Source organism: Palaemon carinicauda, chromosome 4, assembly GCF_036898095.1.
Source record: "Palaemon carinicauda isolate YSFRI2023 chromosome 4, ASM3689809v2, whole genome shotgun sequence".
Classification (NCBI taxonomy): Eukaryota; Metazoa; Arthropoda; class Malacostraca; order Decapoda; family Palaemonidae; genus Palaemon; species Palaemon carinicauda.
Genome location: NC_090728.1, coordinates 161,176,023 through 161,192,734, shown reverse-complemented (window position 1 = coordinate 161,192,734; position 16,712 = coordinate 161,176,023). Strand labels below are relative to the sequence as shown.

Genomic DNA, 16,712 nt, shown 5'->3' with positions numbered 1-16,712 from the left:
GGAGAGGAGGTATTTATTCCGGATGTGTGCATATCTATATATATATTTATTCGTCATTTATTAGGGGTCACGTCCACTACTACTACTACTACTACTACTACTACTACTACTACTACTACTACTACTACTACTACTACTACTTCTAATAATAATAGACTCTTCACGAGCGGCTGGGGAATTCGAAGGTTGTTGGGACCCTTGGGAAAGAAGGGATTATTTCTAGCGAGAAAATATTTCGTGGATTTATTGTAAGAAAAAAGAATGTAGGTGAGTAGTATTTGGGAATATCCTGACACGCCTGAATAAAGAATTTGGAGTTTAGCTATAGGATAAAATGCAAAACAATTAATAAATGGATTAATGAAGATAGTGAAGAATTAGCTAGAGAATGCGTTAGGACTGAAAGTGGACAGTAATATTAAAAAGGAAAGGAGGTAGTTTTAAGGATAGACAATAGAAAAGAAACATTGATATTCAAATGTAATGATGGTATCTGGGAATAGAGGTTGAAAGATTCTTCTAATGAAGAGGATGGAGAGAAGCAGAATTGAATGACGCATCTGTTTAGGGGCAGAATCTAACTCTGAGAATTGATATGATTAAATTTCCAGGATGAAAAATGAACCGTAAAAAAAGTTGAAGAATCCAAACACCTTGGTAGGCGACGGAGTTTCAAGTTGAATGACTTTCTATGGTTATAGTAACATATAGAAAGGGCTGATGAATTATTGAAGGAAATCATTCGTAAGAAAGGATGGTTTCTGTTAATAAAGTAGGTATGGGGTATAAGAGATGGGATGGATTTAACAATGGAAATTATTACTTCGTGTATGAAAGATCTTGATCAAGTAAAATGGGTAAGTACAGCTCTAAGAATATATATATATATATATATATATATATATATATATATATATATATATATATATATATATATATATACATATTTATAAATATATGTGTATATATATATATATATATATATATATATATATATATATATATATATATATATATATACATATATATATATAAATATATATATATATATATATATATATATATATATATATATATATATGTATATATATATATATATATATATATATATATATATATATATATATATATATATATATATATATACATATATATATATATATGTGTGTGTGTGTGTGTATGTGTGAATGAGTAAGAAAGTGACCATTGTGTGTGCATATGAAACCACCCATCTTAAGAGAAAATGTCCAATGCGTAAAGGACATACTAAGAAAACTGTATGGGTAAACAGAAAGTGCTATGAAGGGATGTTAGAAACTTAATGACAAAAGGAGATGACGGTCCATAAAATACAAGGCCATAGAACAATTGATGGAGATTTGATCGAATGGTGTTGTGATTATATTACTTAGGAAGTATGGCTGAAATCTTTTTGTGGTGATTGTAAAGATTAGTTTATATATCTATAATTAAAAGGAATGTTTGGGCTTCAAGTAGATCAAACAAGATATCTCATGTCTCTTAATCCGATTAATATTGATGCTGTCGGATCAGCGAAAAAGTTAATTAACGTTTTGTAGCAATTATAATTCTGTAGAATTATAACAGATAGCGGAACAGTTAATGCCTCGGTTAACGCTGATTATTAACACTATCAGTTAATCTACACTCCTTTCTGAAAAAGCAGGAAGCGGCAGTCATTAGGGCTCCAAAGGAAAAAGTCACCGAATGAGGGAAGGAAATAAGGATATAGATAAAAAAATATAAAATATTTCAACATCAGTAACAATATAAAAGAAGATCTGTAATTTATTAACTAGGAAGAGAAATATGTCGATCTGTTCATCATAAAAAAACAGTTCCTACAAGATTTAACATCTGAAGTTCACCGATTTAACTGCGATATTAAAATAATTCTACAATCTATTCAAAGTTGGAATGAAACTCGAGGACAGCAGTGTAGCGCTGAACGTTATGTTGGCGTAGGGAAGTCTGTTAGAATTAATTGCATACCTAGTACTACGTACAGAATAGTGCAGTCTGTGAAGATATGAATGCAAAGGGCGGTCAGAATTGTAAAAACTCCTTTACATCATAGATAAACAACTAACTGAATGACGGTGCCAGATATTAATACCAAAATCAGGAATAAGAAATTTTTGTCCAAAAAATCAGGATGAGAATCAGTAGCTAAGGACAAGACAGGGCAATAATACTCGAAATAAGGTACAATCAAAGAATTAAAACATTTCTTCAAGATACATTGATAACCGAAAACCTTACATTAATGATAAGATTACCTTTAAAACATGTGAATGAACTCCAAATCATATCAGTTAATAACATAATAAAAGTAAACATCAGCTTACCAAAGCTGCACAGGTAATTGGAAACCATGAAAATAGCAATATGAAGGTTAGTATCAATACAAGATTCGAGAAAGTTTGAACGCCAGGGTTCTGTATGGGTACAATCTTTCTATCCGAAGATAGTACCTGAACATAAGAAATGTTTATCGACTAGTAAGGCCAGGTAGTTGCAGACGATGCTTTCGGATTTGTTTATCTGGAGGTATTTGTACACGAAAATACATAAAGAAGGTTTGTATAGTGTTTCAATGTTCACTTATCTATTGAATATATCACTATTACAGTAGTAGACGTGTGGGTGGATGTATGATAGAGGCCACCTGTATGTATAGTGACGGTTGACGAAGAATAGGGCTGTTTAAGGGGCATGGCTTGTAGGTTTGGTAAGAAGGAGTGAAATTAGTTAGTATCCCTTTTTTATGCACGTTTGGGGGAGCTGACCACTCATATATAATGGTCCCGACCTGTATCGATAGGCCCTTATTACTGATAATCATAATAGACCTATCACTGTATCAGTCCGTGACTGGACCCGTGGGTTTGAATGACTGCACAGACATTGAAAAAAAAAATTCTCATTCCTACATATTATTATTATTATTATTATTATTATTATTATTATTATTACTTGCAAAGCTACACCCCTACTTGGAAATGCAGGATGCTAAGAGCCTAGGTGCTCCAATATTGAAAATACCCCAGTGAGGATAGGGAGCAAGGAAAAATAGAATATTTTGAGAACAGAAACATTAAGATAAATATCGCCTATATAAACAGAACAGGAGTAAGAGATTAAGATAGTGTGCCCGAGTGTACCTTCAATCAAGAGAACTCTACTCCAAGGTAGTGGAGGACCATGGTACAGAGGCTATGGCACTACCCAAGAATAGAGAATATTGAAGTAAAATATTGTATAATATTGTATCTAACCCATTTCAGAATTTTGCGATAGAGGGGTAAAAATGGGTAATTTTCACTTTTTTGACTTTTCTCGACTTCAATACATATCTGGTTGCCAGACATAGAAACAATTTTTGCGTCACATTGAGTTGGTATAGAATTTGAGCCCCATACATAGTATAATCAGAATCATGAATAATATTGTATCTAACCCATTTCAGAATTTTGCATTAGAGGAGTAAAAATTGGTAAATTTCACTTTTTTGACATTTCTCGACTGATATACATATCTGGTTGCCAGACATAGAAACAATTTTTGCGCCACATTGAGTTGGTATAGAATTTGAGCCCCATACATAGTATAATCAGAATCATGAATAATATTGTATCTAACCCATTCCAGAATTTTGCGATAGAGGGGTAAAAATGGGTAATTTTAACTTTTTTTACTTTTCTCGACTTCAATACATATCTGGTTGCCAGACATAGAAACAATTTTTGCGCCACATTGAGTTGGTATAGAATTTGAGCCCCATACATAGTATAATCAGAATCATGAATAATATTGTATCTAACCCATTCCAGAATTTTGCGATAGAGGGGTAAAAATGGGTAATTTTCACTTTTTTGACTTTTCTCGACTTCAATACATATCTGGTTGCCAGACATAGAAACAATTTTTGCGTCACATTGAGTTGGTATAGAATTTGAGCCCCATACATAGTATAATCAGAATCATGAATAAAATTGTATCTAACCCATTTCAGAATTTTGCATTAGAGGAGTAAAAATTGGTAAATTTCACTTTTTTGACATTTCTCGACTGATATACATATCTGGTTGCCAGACATAAAAACAATTTTTGCGCCACATTGAGTTGGTATAGAATTTGAGCCCCATACATAGTATAATCAGAATCATGAATAATATTGTATCTAACCCATTCCAGAATTTTGCATTAGAGGAGTAAAAATTAGTAAATTTCACTTTTTTGACATTTCTCGACTGATATACATATCTGGTTGCCAGACATAGAAACAATTTTTGCGCCACATTGAGTTGGTATAGAATTTGAGCCCCATACATAGTATAATCAGAATCATGAATAATATTGTATCTAACCCATTCCAGAATTTTGCATTAGAGGAGTAAAAATTGGTAAATTTCACTTTTTTGACATTTCTCGACTGATATACATATCTGGTTGCCAGACATAGAAACAATTTTTGCGCCACATTGAGTTGGTATAGAATTTGAGCCCCATACATAGTATAATCAGAATCATGAATAATATTGTATCTAACCCATTTCAGAATTTTGCATTAGAGGAGTAAAAATTGGTAAATTTCACTTTTTTGACATTTCTCGACTGATATACATATCTGGTTGCCAGACATAGAAACAATTTTTGCGCCACATTGAGTTGGTATAGAATTTGAGCCCCATACATAGTATAATCAGAATCATGAATAATATTGTATCTAACCCATTTCAGAATTTTGCATTAGAGGAGTAAAAATTGGTAAATTTCACTTTTTTGACATTTCTCGACTGATATACATATCTGGTTGCCAGACATAGAAACAATTTTTGCGCCACATTGAGTTGGTATAGAATTTGAGCCCCATACATAGTATAATCAGAATCATGAATAATATTGTATCTAACCCATTTCAGAATTTTGCATTAGAGGAGTAAAAATTGGTAAATTTCACTTTTTTGACATTTCTCGACTTCAATACATATCTGGTTGCCAGACATAGAAACAATTTTTGCGCCACATTGAGTTGGTATAGAATTTGAGCCCCATACATAGTATAATCAGAATCATGAATAATATTGTATCTAACCCATTCCAGAATTTTGCATTAGAGGAGTAAAAATGGGTAAATTTCACTTTTTTGACATTTCTCGACTGATATACATATCTGGTTGCCAGACATAGAAACAATTTTTGCGCCACATTGAGTTGGTATAGAATTTGAGCCCCATACATAGTATAATCAGAATCATGAATAATATTGTATCTAACCCATTCCAGAATTTTGCATTAGAGGAGTAAAAATTGGTAAATTTCACTTTTTTGACATTTCTCGACTGATATACATATCTGGTTGCCAGACATAGAAACAATTTTTGCGCCACATTGAGTTGGTATAGAATTTGAGCCCCATACATAGTATAATCAGAATCATGAATAATATTGTATCTAACCCATTCCAGAATTTTGCATTAGAGGAGTAAAAATGGGTAAATTTCACTTTTTTGACATTTCTCGACTGATATACATATCTGGTTGCCAGACATAGAAACAATTTTTGCGCCACATTGAGTTGGTATAGAATTTGAGCCCCATACATAGTATAATCAGAATCATGAATAATATTGTATCTAACCCATTCCAGAATTTTGCATTAGAGGAGTAAAAATTGGTAAATTTCACTTTTTTGACATTTCTCGACTGATATACATATCTGGTTGCCAGACATAGAAACAATTTTTGCGCCACATTGAGTTGGTATAGAATTTGAGCCCCATACATAGTATAATCAGAATCATGAATAATATTGTATCTAACCCATTCCAGAATTTTGCATTAGAGGAGTAAAAATTGGTAAATTTCACTTTTTTGACATTTCTCGACTGATATACATATCTGGTTGCCAGACATAGAAACAATTTTTGCGCCACATTGAGTTGGTATAGAATTTGAGCCCCATACATAGTATAATCAGAATCATGAATAATATTGTATCTAACCCATTTCAGAATTTTGCGATAGAGGAGTAAAAATGAGTAATTTTCACTTTTTTTACTTTTCTCGACTGAAATACATATCTGGTTGCCAGACATAGAAACAATTTTTGCGTCACATTGAGTTGGTATAGAATTTGAGCCCCATACATAGTATAATCAGAATCATGAATAATATTGTATCTAACCCGTTCCAGAATTCTGCAGATTGATGGATAAAAACGGGTAACTTCAAAGTTGGGTTACTTAGGTTTCATACTGGTGCTAGTATTACGTTATGGGTTGGAGGTTAGCTGTGGAAAAAGACCGAGAATTTATCAACATACGCTATAACACTTCAACGTCCAAATATCCTGAGCGGGATCTTTAAAACACCTACTTTGTGGTATTCAAGGTGAACAAGTTCATGCTTGAATGAAATTTACTCTTTGGCAACTCATAGCTACACTCCTCTGCTCTTTGAATCAGCCAATCAAAAGCTGCCTGCCCCTCTCATCAAAACTGTTGGGCGTTCGAAAGACACCTCAGGCATCCTCTGGTTGGAAAAGCGTCAAGACATATCGCAGCTACCTCCACAGATTTGCCCACTCCCCCAACCTTCGTAATCATGGTAAGTACACAGTGACTGTGAGATAGTGAAGCCTACCTTTTGATGTGGATTTGCAGTGCTTTAGTGTTACTGAAGTGTCGTAGTGACTAATGAAAAAAGTATTGATCACATGCGGGATACTTAGGTCGAGTTTAGAGAGACCACGCTCATCCCACGTGGAACCTTTTGGACCGTAACGGTTAAACCAGCCAATAGAATACGACACCTAACAAATTTATTTTAGTGCTTGGTTTAGAAATTTTTGAATATTTTTACTAAAAATGATAGTGATGATTTAGAGATGTTAGGTTCATGTGCATGTAAATTATTAACTTACAAGGGATTGAATGATAGGTTTTTGTTAGGCAAAGTTACATTTTTTCCATTACATGAATTTAGAATTGTTTTTTTTATGTTTTTTGCAGTTTCACAGCCATATGTTTTATGGGCATCGCAATGCTGCATTGGAGATTCAGGATTGAACACCATGGGTAGCCCCTGACGATGCTGAAGGAAGTGATGTGGACGAGGGCCCTTTGGACGTTAACAGTGATGACGACGACCCTACCGATGTTCCTGACGCAGGCCTTACTCAGGAGGATGCCTTTGACCCTTCTATCTCTGGAGGTTAGTATGAGAGAGAGAGAGAGAGAGAGAGAGAGAGAGAGAGAGAGATATATCTGTTTTAAAAATTGTTTTTAAAAGTCTTGTTGTTATAAGGGTTCTTTAAATTTTGTTGCTCTTTAAATGGTGTGTAAACAATGGGTATTTTTAAAACTTATTTGTTTACTTGCATTCTCACTGACATACACATGCACACACATGCTCTCACACAAGCACACATTAATGCACTCACACATGCACATGCAAGCACACACAATGCACACACACAATGCACACACACATGCAGACCCACATGCACACACACAAGCACACATGCATGCACACACAAGCACACATGCATGCACAAACACAAGCACACATGATTCATTTACTGTTTCACTAATGTTACTTTATTCTTGTTTCAGCTCGCAAGGTCAATGTTGTCCCTCAGGAGATGCCTGTGGAAGAGGAAGCTGAGGTTGAGCATAAGAGGTCTCGTGCTGATGAATGGAAAAAGGACGACATTGATATCTAGTCCCTGCCAAACTTCATTCATCCACAGCCGGACTTTTTGAGGGAACCTTATGAATATTTCTCCCAGTTCTTCACAGCTGAATTGTGGGAACACATTGTGTTCCAATCCAACCTGTATTCAAGACAGAAGGATGTAAGTAGCAACTTCCTCATATCAGAAGAGGATCTTATGGTTTTCCTTTGCCTCATCATGTACATGGGCCTGGTTTCCCTCCCTAGCATAGTCGACTTCTGGGCCGTGAAGACCAGGAGTCCTCAAGTTGCAGACTTCATGTCCAGGAACCGCTTCAAGTCAATTTGATCTTCCCTTCACTTCAACGACAATGACCAGGCAGCAACCACAGCCTCCCAAGATTGATTCTTCAAGGTGAGAGTCCCCTTCACCGAGGTCAAAAGAGTTCCTGAATTTCCCGAGACCCCTATCCACTCCATTGAAGTGATCGTCACCTACAAGGGCACAAGGGCCGGTAACCTTCACCAGCATGTAGCTAAGAAGCCTGACAAGTGGGGGTACAAGTTGTTCTGCCGCTCCAGCGTGGCTAGATTTGTGCTGGATGTACGAGGAATGCAAGGTGGCCCTATGCCTCACTAAAAGTAGGAATTGCTTTGCTTCCTTTCATAAGGTTTGTAAGTAAGTGTGTACTGTATGTTTCAATTTTTATAATTATGAGTAAGTTTTATTATATTTTGTGTATTTTTTTACTCTTTTTGTTTTGTATTGTATGTATTGTATTTCTTATATTAATTAAATTGTAAAGCCATCTCTGTGTTTCTGTTATACATTGGAACAAAAAAAAGTGATTCATCAATAATAATCATATGATTTGTGGGCAAATCAACTTTAGTATAAACATGAAAAAGTTTACCGTTATGGCCCAAACGATCCCATATGAGATGAGCATGGTCCGCCTAAACTTGCCCAAGTTACCTATATGGGATATTTTATTGCATGCAATTATTTCACTAATTTTGAAACTTTTTTGAAAATACATAGGAGTAAAAAGGTCTTGATATTTACCAATATAATAACCTACTAAAAGGATTTTTTAAAGTTTCCCATAAAACCTAGGGTGGACTTTAAAGGGATAATGTGTTTTACGATTGCTGTTGCAGTTACAGGAATATTAGAGTTGAAGTTCTGTCTTAGTAGGCTTGTTTCTGGACAATGCAATAGGTAGTGTTGCAGAGGTTCATCTGTCAGTTGCCGACAGTTGTTGTCTTTCCGGTCTGTTGTGCTGCTGTGGCCTTGTCGATATCGATGATGATTTGCCAGTTGCATAGATATCCTAGTTGCAGTCTGCAAATAATGACTGCAACTTAGCGGGGAATATTTCTTGTAATAGGATACGGGATTAGGTTAGTTGCTTTGATGTACCATTTGGCCAATCTGGAGCCATCAAGAAAGGCTAGCCTTACTTCACTTGTCTTTTGCATGTTGTAAAAGGCTATCCTTTGATTCTTGATGGTTTTCAGTGATGTTGAAGTGATATTGATTGTCTAGCACATTATTGCAGACTTGGCTAGGTAATCGGCCTCGTCATTTCCAATGATTCCAGTGTGTTGGAATTCAATTCAGGATGATCAGCCTATTGTTGCTTTGGTGACCTAATGCTAGATACAGTACTGAATTGCTGTGATTAGGTAGACATTTTCAGTGGGTTCTTTTTTGCTGAGAGCCCGAATGGCTCCTCTTGAATCCGTGTGGATTGTTGTATTTCATCCAGGTAGACTGGCCGAGTGTTCTAGGGCTTTTGGCAATCGCCACTAGCTCAGTTTGCAGGGTGGAGGCGTGGTTGGAAAGCCTCCAGTTTTCTCTGTAGCCTGATGGAGAAATGATTGTTGCTGCTGCTGCTGTTGCAAGGATATCATAATCCAGTGATCCATCAGTATAGCAGATGTTCAAGGCGTAGGTGTTGCCGATTGCATTTTCAGCTGCTGCTGTAAGTTGTTCTGGCGTGCAGAGAGCTTTGCTTGCTGCTGGGAGGATGGTAAAGTTGTACTGGAAGGGGTTTGGTGACCACGGGGCCGAAGTGATGTAGCCATTGTGCTTTTATTTCTTATAGGCTTCATTTTGCATTTGCATTCCTCTAAGTGTATCCAGCAGTCTCTTTGCGTGTGTCCTTGGAGGATCAATCTCCTCTGCCAAGGATAAGGTGTCAATTGAGGTTGTTGTTCAGAAGTCTCTGTCTGCTTTGAATGACTTGAATATAATGCTGCAATTTCTGATATCTATCCTAGCCGAAATGAAAATTTGTTTAGTTTCATCTCTTTAGAAGCAGTCTTCGCCATATTTGAGAGCTTCTGATGAGTCTCATGACATTGTTTCGTACCACTTCTAAGGAAGCTTTTTGAGTTTCACTCACTGAGGTGACTGTAGGTGCTGCATAGTCGATGTGGGATTGAATTGTTAAATGTAGAACAGCCTTAGGAGGCTGTTTGATACTCCTTATTTAAGGGAGTCCGTTCATTTTATGGCTGAGAGGCGAATTTTTGTTTTCTCTCTGAAATAGGTTAATTCGCTGGTAGGTAATAGAGTTTTATTGATGATTACTCCTAGATACATAAAATGGGGGATAAAAATAAGTAATTTTCATGTTTTTTACTTTTATTGAAAAAATAATAATCTCTGTCAGACGTAGAAATAATATTTTCAATATTAAACTTACCCGATAATCATGTAGCTGTCAACTCCGTTGCCCGACAGAATTCTATGGAGGGATACGCCAGCTATCACAATACTAGAAGGGGGTGTATTTACCAGCGCCACCTGTGGCCAGGTACTCAAGTACTTCTTGTTGACACCTCCTCAATTATTCCTCTGTCGTGCTTCCGGCAAGACGTTCTGGGATACGCTTATGTTCTTGGAGTATTTTCACGACTTTGGTGAAGTATTTCTCTTTGATTTCGGCTGTCGCTTTACTGGAAACTTCTATATTAGCTTAGTTAGCTTTTGGAATTAATTTGATTAATTTTGGTGACGAGAGAGTATGAACTCTCGTTCACTTTTCAATGGCCGACCCTTCCCTTAGACGGAAGTGTTGGTGTCTAAGAGAGTATAGACTCTCTTTCTTAATTTTGCTTAACAAAAGTTATAGATTTATTTTATATCTCTCCGCCTCTTATAGGCCTCTTCGATTAACTTCCTTTTATTATAAACTCATTAAAATTAATTTTTATATTTGTTTATATTCGACCTTCCTAATAGTAGGCGGTCTTTTACCGAAGTTAATAAACTTTGAGCCCGTCATTTCGGTTTTACCTGTTAACATATTATGCTATTTCCGCCACAGAGTTTGAAAGATTTTCTTTGACAGTCTCGTACTGTTTTCAAAGCTGAACTAACGTTTTGTTTTGTCTCTGCAGTTGTTGACGTTCAGAACGTTCAACTTGCACTCTATCGTTACGATAGAGAAAGAATGTTCACGGTTTCACGTTGCAGTAAGAGTAACCGTGTCTAGCGTTTTGTTCATTCTTTCTTAACTTAATGGTTTTGATCCTAATAAAGGAACTTTTCAGTTTTTTTTTTTTTTTCCTTTAACAATAATATGTTTTAACGATATATATGATTGGGCTCTTCTCTCAGGTTCTAAGTCAAGAGAGAGAGAGAGAGAGAGAGATAGAGACGGAGGGAGAAAGAGGATACACGTTTCATTCAAGCCTGCCAGGCGTACGAGTAACGTCGTTATCGTTTTTTGCTCTTCTCCCTAGTCTCTTTAGGGGAAGAAACTAAACGTTTCTAGAGTGATCTAGTGTTTAGTCTCTTTCCAACCACTGAATTATCTTTCATTAGATTTTTCTGTTACATTGTAATTCTGTTTTCGCAATTACTAACTTTGAGAAAGGATAGAATTGCGTATTTCAGGTACAAACCACTTAAAGTTTCGAGTTCAGTGAAATAAGTGCAAACAGAAATCAAAGTGATAAGTGATTAGTGCGTGAGGGTACTTTTGTGCGCGCCAGTCGTCCTCCCAGTCCGGGACCTCTTGCAAGCTCCCAAGCCCAGGGGAGAAGCAATGTCGAAGGGCATAAGGGTTCAGCAGGCCTTGATCGGCGCACAGAAGTATTCTCGGTGGTTGTGGGCGTGTCTTACCGAGACCGTCACTCCCACCCGCAGACGATTGAGCCCTTATTTTGCTCGTCTGCAGAAGAGATTAGGGGAGAAAATAAAGGCAGAGTAACGCTGGTCTCAGGTCTCAAGACTTCTTAAACGTTAAGTCCAGACCTATGCCAGACGTACGAAGTTAAAGTTCACAACCCGAATGCAGTCATTGGGTTAGCTCTGACTCTCCTCAGTCATCAGTTGATTACACTCCGCCTAAGAGGAGTAAGGTTCTGCCACAACAGATCTCTGCTGTTAAGGCTTTACCTCAGCAGAACTTAGTGTCTGCCGACCCCAAGTTAACTCTACTGCAGTCCATACAGTCACAACTTTCGGTCTTGATGCGTGAGTGTCGGGCTGAGAGTGTTGCACCTCCTCCTCCGCCTACACTCCCTCCACCTGTTCTCGCTCCGCCTGTGCTCGCCCAGCCTGCACCTGCTCCGCCTGTGCTCGCCCAGCCTGCACCTGCTCCGCCTGGTCGCAGCACCATCTGCCAGGCGTACGATGTTGTGAACTCTACTACAGTCCATGCAAGCACAGCTTTCGGACTTGATGAGTGAGTGTCGGGCTGAGAGTGTTGCTCCTCCGCCTCCGCCTACACTCCCTCCTCCTACACTCGCTCCGCCTGATCACAGTACCATCTGCCAGGCGTACGATGTTGTGGACTCTACTACAGTCCATGCAAGCACAGCTTTCGGACTTGATGAGTGAGTGTCGGGCTGAGAGTGTTGCTCCTCCGCCTCCGCCTACACTCCCTCCTCCTACACTCGCTCCGCCTGATCACAGTACCATCTGCCAGGCGTATGATGTTGTGGACTCTTCTACAGTCCATGCAAGCACAGCTTTCGGACTTGATGCGTGAGTGTCGGGCTGAGAGTGTTGCTCCTCCGCCTCCGCCTAAACTCCCTCCACCTACACTCGCTCCGCCTGATCGCAGTACCACCTGCCAGCAGTTCCACCTGCCAGGCGTACGATGTTGAGACACGTGCTGAGTTTGCTGTTCCCTGTGGTGTTCAGCCTCCGCCTTTCTTAAGGCAACCTTTACATTGGGATCAGGAGGATTATACCTCTCTTCCTCCGCCTCCACTTGCTGCTCCACCAGTGATGCAACACTCGGTTGAGGTACAACAACCTCTCCCGTCCATGAGTCAGTTTCCTCAGCTCTTGCTGCAGCGAGCTCAACCCTCCATAAGGCAAGCACCACAACACCTTAGCCTTGCGCCTCAGGAGCCTCAGCTTGCGAGACATTTACCTTGTTCTGCGCAGCCTCTTCCTCATCGCGCTCCGCTCACACCACAGGAACTGGAACTTGCTACTCCGCTTCCGCCAACCGCTCAGCAAGCGCAACCCTTGGGTTCAACCACTCATGCTAGGAGTCAGCCTCCTCCACCCATGCGCCTTCCTTCTGCTTGTCTTTTATTCAGCCTTTGCAGACTGAGCCTCAGGTGTTCCCTCATCGGAGTCTTGAAGAGGAAACCACACTATTGTTGTTCCAGCTCGTTCTGACTCTGCTGTTCAGCATACCATGGTTTAAACCCCATGCAAGCATGCATAAAGCACTCTAGCTCTGGTCATGGAATTTCTGAGAAATGTTAAACGCCATGCACACGCTCTGCTTTCCTTTCAGCAGGCTCTGCTTACAGCAGGCTCTGCTTACTACATGCTCAGCATTCAGCATGCTCTGCATTCAGCATGCTCTGCATACAACATGCTCTGCATACAGCATGCTCTGCATTCAGCATGCTCTGCATACAGCATACTCTGCATACATCATGCTCTGCATACCTTACCGCATGCTTCTCAACACATCTTGGGTTGTTGCCAACTCACTAGACTGTCAAGCAGTTTCATAACGTTGCCTTCTAGTCTGCTGCTTTGCACCAGTGAACCCTCACTCAGAGAACTTAGCTTTTCTAGGATAAGGTCCCTGTAGATGAGAAAGTTCTTTTCTCCCTCCTTCTGATATTCCCTTGAGGACTCTGTCATTTGGAGGGAGCCTTTAGCTGCATAACCTCTTATGGACTTTTATTTAAGCATAACATGCTTACAGGGAAGGTAATGGTTACACTTCAGCCGCTAATCCCGTCTGTTACCACACCTGCTCCCATAGACCTTGAGCTGTGTTGCATGACATGCAGTCCAAGCTTAGTCCTTGTTAGAGGATTTTTTGTTTACGGAGTCAATGTGTCACGGGGAAGACGTTCAACAACCAACAGAAGGGACTTGTTGTGACGCAGTGCGGCAACCTCAGCAACCCGTTAAGGAGTTGTCTGTACGACCCAGACAGTCTAGACAGATTCGGGTTGTCACTGTACTTCCTCGCTTGCCCATGATTGACAGTTTACAGACTGTGCAGCAGTATCATGATCTTGTGTCCGGCTCCGTCAGACGACTGGCTTTTAAGAGCTCCCTCAAGTCGTCGCTGTCTGGAGATTTTCAAATGGACTATGGATCTGACCAAGGAACTGGGCCTCCTGGTCAATTTTGAGGAGTCTCAGCTCGTTCCATCCCAGACCATTGTCTCCTTGGGTATGGATCTTCAGAGTCGAGCTTTTCGGACTTGTCCGTCGGCCCCAAGGATCTTCCAAGCCCTAGAATGCATCCAGAGCATGCTGAGAAGGAACCGATGCTTAGTCAGGCAGTGGATGAGTCTAACAGGGACACTTTCATCGCTGGCCCTGTTCATCGAGTTAGGGAGACTCCACCTCCGCCCCCTTCAGTATCATCTAGCTGCTCACTGGATAAAGGACATGACGCTAGAGACGGGCTCAGTTCCTGTTTCCGAAGAGATGAGGTCTACTCTAACGTGGTGGAAGAACAGCATTCTTCTCAAGGAAGGTCTACCTTTGGCTGTTCAGACCTCCGACCACCGTCTCTTCTCGGACGCATCGGACACGGGCTGGGGTGCGACACTGGACGGACAGGAATGCTCGGGAACATGGAATCAGGAGCAAAGGACACTTCACATCTATTGCAAGGAGTTGTTGGCAGTTCATTTGGCCTTGATAAACTTCAAGTCCCTCCAGCTTAACAAGGTGGTGGAGGTGAACTCCGACTACACCACAGCCTTGGCTTACATCTCCAAGCAGGGAGGGACTCATTCGAGGAAGTTGTTCGAGATCGCAAGGGACCTCCTCATTTGGTCAAAAGATCGAAAGCTCACGCTGGTAACGAGGCTCATTCAGGGCGATATGAATGTCATGGCAGATCGCCTCAGCCGGAAGGGTCAGGTCTTCCCCACAGAGTGGACCCTTCACAAGAATGTTTGCAGCAGACTTTGGGCCCTGTGGGGTCAGCCAACCATAGATCTATTCGCTACCTCGATGACCAAGAGGCTCCTCTTGTATTGTTCTCCGATTCCAGACCCAGCAGCAGTTCGCGTGGATGCCTTTCTGCTGGATTGGTCCCATCTCAACCTGTATGCATTCCCGCCGTTCAAGATTGTCAACAGGGTACTTCAGAAGTTCGCCTCTCACAAAGGGACACGGCTGACGTTGGTTGCTCCCCTCTGGCCCGCGAGAGAATGGTTCACTGAGGTACTGCAATGGCTGGTCGACGTTCCCAGGACTCTTCCTCCTAGAGTGGACCTTCTGCGTCAACCTCACGTAAAGAAGGTACACCCAACCTCCACGCTCTTCGTCTGACTGCCTTCAGACTATCGAAAGACTCTCAAGAGCTAGAGGCTTTTCGAAGGAGGCAGCCAGAGCGATTGCCAGAGCAAGGACGACATCCACTCTCAGAGTCTATCAGTCTTAATGGGAAGTCTTCCGAAGCTGGTGCAAGGCCAATGCAGTTTTCCTCAACCAGTACCAATGTAACCCAGATTGCTGACTTCCTGTTACATCTAAGGAACGTAAGATCCCTATCAGCTCCTACGATCAAGGGTTACAGAAGTTTGTTGGCAGCGGTTTTCCGCCACAGAGGCTTGGATCTTTCCTCCAACAAAGATCTACAGGACCTCCTTAGGTCTTTTGAGACCCCAAAGGAACGTCGGTTGTCCACTCCAGGCTGGAATCTAGACGTGGTCCTAAGGTTCCTAATGTCATCAGGATTTGAACCGCTCCAATCAGCCTCTTTTAAGGACCTCACATTAAAAACTCTTTTCCTCGTGTGCTTAGCAACAGGTAAAAGAGTAAGTGAGATCCACGCCTTCAGCAGGAACATAGGTTTCACATCTGAAACGGCTACATGTTCCTTGCAGCTCGGTTTTTTGGCTAAAAACGAGCTTCCTTCCCGTCCTTGGCCTAAGTCGTTCGAGATCCCAAGCCTGTCCAACATGGTGGGGAACGAACTGGAGAGAGTACTTTGCCCAGTTAGAGCTCTTAAGTACTATCTAAGAAGGTCAAAACCATTACGAGGACAATCAGAAGCCTTATGGTGTGCTATCAAGAAGCCTTCTCTACCAATGTCTAAGAACTCAGTTTCTTACTACATCAGGCTTCTGATTAGAGAAGCAAATTCTCATCTGAAGGAAGAAGACCTTGCTTTGCTGAAGGTAAGGACACATGAAGTGAGAGCTGTGGCTACTTCAGTGGCCTTCAAACAGAACCGTTCTCTGCAGAGTGTTATGGATGCAACCTATTGGAGAAACAAGTCAGTGTTCGCATCATTCTATCTCAAAGATGTCCAGTCTCTTTACGAGTACTGCTACACCCTGGGTCCATTCGTAGCAACGAATGCAGTAGTAGGCGAGGGCTCAGCCACTACATTCCCATAATCCCATAACTTTTTAACCTTTCTCTTGAATACTTTTATGGGTTGTACGGTCGGCTAAGAAGCCTTCCACATCCTTGTTGATTTGGCGGGTGGTCAATTCTTTCTTGAGAAGCGCCAAGGTTAAAGGTTGTGATGAGGTCCTTTAGTT

At 40.4% G+C, this 16,712-nt stretch overlaps 1 long non-coding RNA gene across 1 annotated transcript; it reads left to right on the top strand.

Annotated features, from left to right (window-relative positions):
- Window positions 1–2,468: 2,468 nt before the first annotated feature.
- On the top strand, window positions 2,469–8,438 carry LOC137639176 (uncharacterized). Its single transcript, XR_011044253.1, has 4 exons — window positions 2,469–2,600; window positions 6,221–6,633; window positions 7,038–7,239; window positions 7,641–8,438. It is a non-coding gene; the product is annotated as an uncharacterized lncRNA (long non-coding RNA).
- Window positions 8,439–16,712: the final 8,274 nt, after the last annotated feature.